The following is a 4,629-nucleotide window of genomic DNA, read 5'->3' on the forward strand; positions in this document are numbered from 1 at the left end:
ATTAGAACCGGAGAGCTAACCATGAGAAAGAAGAGGATGATCCAGCATCCACCACGTGGCCCCGGTTAGTTGGCTCACAACCTTGATTCACAAAGAGTTTTAATAAATACGACCACTAATTTTTAAAAAAAAATTAATTAATTAATTTTTTTAATTATCAACCAAATCTATAATTTAATCCTTTTATTATTTTCTTAATTTTCTTTTAAAATAAAAATTCAACTATATTCTTATATTCTCAATTTGGTAGTAGTTAAAAGCTACCTTAAATTAAATAAATATGGTAATATATCGTATTTATCAACCATTTATCTTTTAATTTAATATATATAAAAATTTAAAAAATCACAAATTTTGTCCTCCTGCCAGTCTTCTATCACTAAACTGTTAGTATCCATTAATGGTATATGTAGTAATTTAATTGCTTCTTAACGAGCATCATTCGTTTACTCAAGTGTCAGATGCTCATCAACTTCTAATTTGATTCGTCCTTGAATCACAGTCAATATTAAAAAGATTCTACTATGACAACACCCGATCCAAGATTCCGACAAAGATTTGAGTTAGAACATAAAATAATAAGCTTTATTTTATTTTTTATATATGGAGTGGACAATGCGTAGCTGGTGGACGGTAGGTAGATCTGACGGTTAGCGTCAAATTAAAGAATTACCTAAAATTCTTTTGGTTCACGCAATTGACATGTTTTTTTTTTTTTTTTAATTTCTTAAATAGATCTATTTTCCTACGTGGACTTCCTCTCATCATGCGCCCACATTATAACCACCTCCAACCAACTAAAATCTTCAACTACCCTAAATTACCTTTTATTTTATTTTAATTGACTGCCGTAATTTTAAATCTAAATTCAGTAATATTTTTGTTTTTAATTTTTTGGGGGAAAAAATTTGTTTCATAAATTATTATTTTTTTTTTTTTTTTGTAATATTGTTTTTTTTTATTAAATAATATTAAATTTATATTTATAAATTTTAAATTAAGGTATAATATTTTATAGATGAGACGTTATTATTTAAAGATAGCATATATGGTGAGTTAGGTAAAATATGTTGAGTTATAGAAATGTAGTTACTTTTGTATTTATTATCATAATAATGCAATTATAATTTATAGTTGGTAGGTTGGCGCTAGGCATGTTCAACATTCAATTTATTGGTATTGAAGGATTTCTAGGATGATGTGCGACAAAATATTACACATTTAAGGCTAAATTAATAAAAAAAGAAAAGTACGAGTTCGAGGAAAATCAAACCTTTTTACTTACATACGGACGGTATCAAAGGATTTCTAGGATGATGTGTGACAAAATATTACACATTTAAGGCTAAATTAATTAAAAAAAAGTACGAGTTCGAGGAAAATTAGACCTTTTTACTTACCTACCAATACTCTATACAGGTGGATTTGGAGTTATCTCATTATATTTTTTGTTTTTATTTTTTTTTTTAATAATATTCTTAAACTTTAAAAAGAAATTCAAAAATATTCTTAGTTAGTTTTGGATAGAAACCGTTAATATTTTGTTTCAAAAATATATTTAAATGTTTTAAAATGTTTCAAAAATACCATTAAATTTTAAAAAAATTCATTAATATCCTTAAACTTATTTAAGAATTTAAAAAATTGAGTGTAATAAATTTCAACACTCAAAAAGTAGAAATTTTATATAGTTTAAAAATATTATTTAAACTTTTGAAATTAAAGATATTTTGTTAGACAGAGAACAAAGTTTAGAGGTATTTTTATCAATTTAACCTTGATTTAATAAATGTTCACATTGACAATCATGGGATGATTTTTCACTTCGTGTTTATAATCCTCACATGTTTTAATTTTTTAAAGAATATATTTTTTAAAAGAATTTATATATGTTCACGGTCGAGTTTATATAGAAAAGGGGGATTAATATTTTTTGGAAACATTTTGAAAACTTTGAATGACATGGTAGCACTCGATTCGAATAGGTATGAAAATTTTCCTTTATTCACTTTTTAGCTTATGGAATTTTATTAAGTGCTTTAGAGGTTGAATCTTTAACCACTGCATATGAGAAAAGTGTTCGGACACCTCGAGAGACCTAGAAAAAAAATAATAAAAAAATCAGAAAATTGAGTGAAAGTCAACGGGGGCAAAATGGTCCATTTTGCCCCACTTACGATTTGAGGGGTCTGGCCATCCTCTTGGTCAACAAGGAGAGAAAGAAAGAAAATAAATAAAAATATAAAGAAACTCGAGAATGGAAATTAGGGTTTAGTAAAATAAGGAAAAGAAGGGAAGAACATCTCAAAATCTGGCGATTGAGGGATAAGATCGATCGGCAAGTGATATGGAATCAACACAAGGAAGAGGTACGATACCAAATGATAAGAAATCACTATAAGGGAAGTAAGATTCAGATTACCTTGTTGATCGAATATCTCAAAGTAAGAATATTTGTTCGAGATTCGAATTACTCCACAAGCAAGATCAATCATGTCTAGCTTGAATGATTCCTTTAGCCCTAATAATAAAGAATCACCATTTTCTGCTTCAATATGGTACCGTTGAGCTAAGCCTGAGATCAGTTAGGGTTGTGTGCCTTGAGTGATAGAGTTTAACTAGACTACCCTAAATAGAGGATCCGTCCTATGAGAGGCTTTGACCATGTCAGTAGTCAACAAAGCTTGTATGTATAGGGGGTAGCGCCCCTAACCTTGGGCAACTCCATAGCCTGTGGGATGGGTTTGCCAACTACCTCCCACGTTTGATAAGCAGGCTAGCACTCACCATGTTGCCTCCACCTAATTTACAAGAGTATTTTTGAGGTAGCGCCTCAACTCCAGGCACCGAACACCACTGTAAAGCCTAACGTGATACAAAGTCGACGAATCTAAATCCTAGAAATAACTTGTGGTCGTTTGTTAGGTCAAATAAGTGATGAGAGCCTACAAGTAAGTTTCTTACTGGGTATATTTTTATATACTCACTTTGTTCTACTTTTCCTTTTCATATCCATGAGTGCGCTGGTCGGAACGAGGGTGTGCCTAGGAGCTCAGCAATCATGGAGGATTGTCGACTCGGGAAGTTTGTAGGGTCTATATGAGTTCATCGATTCAACTTTGTGTCGACCATCAAGGGCCCCTTTTCGTTAAGGGCTAGAGAAATAGTTGGTTTTCTTTTTTTTTTCAGTAGTGAGTATTTCGTCGTTGTGGGTCAATTTTTAAAATTTAACCAAGTTTAGGATGATGAGCAGACACTTGCTCCCTTACTTGATACTCGTTCTTGTTTCTTTTTGCAGTTGAGATGAGACATCAAGTATCTTAAAAGATACCCGCACTCTACCAAATTTTTACTATGATTCATCTACTTTGTCGTTAAAGTTTTACTGAACTCTCATCGTCATCTAATAACACTCATTTACTACGGTTAAATATAACTCTAAAAAAACAAGTTTATTGATTAGAATACAAGTATTTATTTATTGCACTAATTTTAATAATTGGGCCGTCCACTAATTTCTGTCGGCCCATAGTACAACGTTGGGCTTCATAAATGCACCTTGTCTAAAACTTTTCTTTTTCTTTTTTCTTTTTATCTTTTTTTCTTTTATACTTTTCATCTTTATCTCATCATTCATAATTAACATCGCTCCTTTTATTCCTAACAAAAATGTAATTATGGTCTAAAAAGACAACGTTTTAAACAACTTAATCATTAACTTATTTAATTTTCATTTTACTTTTTAAACCTAAAAACGGATAAAAAGGGACAGGAGTGTTCATATAACCTAATAACCCGATCAACTCAGACTACTCAACTCAAACCATAAACGTTGGGCTGAGTTCGATCTTATATTGAATTGAATTTTTGAAAAACTGAAAATATTGGTTGGTTCGCCTGCTGACATATTTTTTGTGATGTCCCACATTGATCGCAGGAGAGAACAAAACACTTGTTATAAGGGTGTGAAAATCTTCGCATGTGTTTTAAAGCCGGGAGGGAAAGTCTAGAAAGGACAATATTTGCTAATGGATCTGGGTGGTTACATTTTTGTTGGGTTGCTTATAAGATCACGATCAAGATTAAAAATATTTGACATTTGTAACCGATATTAGCGATGGATTGTAATTTGTAAATGTTTGATATTTGAGTTTTATAAGAATTTACTATTGACCTAAAAATAGAAGGTTTGGTTGTGAACTATATTGGAGTGGTGGGCGAGTCAACATCTGAATTAACTCGAGATTTCGAATTAATCTAAAAGATTTTTCTAATGCAACTCGAGTGATGACGGTGGAGGAATTTAACTATTAACGTAACATTTACGATGACCCAAAAATAGAAGGTTTAGTTGTGAACTCTATTCAGATTGTACGAATCGACCATCTAAATTAACTCAGGATTTCGAATTAATCTAAAAGGTTTTTCTAATGCAACTCGGATAAAGACGGTGGAGGGTAGTTTTGGGATTTGAGAAAGTAGAAGGAAGAATGGGAGACGATCCCAAAGCAACAGAGATGTGTATTAGTTTTCTTTCACTTAACCATTTCATTTTCAGCTTTCCCTTTTCCCCACAAAGTGAAATATTCTCTCTTCAAGATTTGTTTTTTTTTTTTTTTTTTTTTTTTT

The sequence above is a fragment of the Cucurbita moschata genome, unplaced genomic scaffold (genome assembly GCF_002738365.1).
Source record: "Cucurbita moschata cultivar Rifu unplaced genomic scaffold, Cmos_1.0 Cmo_Scf00016, whole genome shotgun sequence".
NCBI lineage: Eukaryota > Viridiplantae > Streptophyta > Magnoliopsida > Cucurbitales > Cucurbitaceae > Cucurbita > Cucurbita moschata.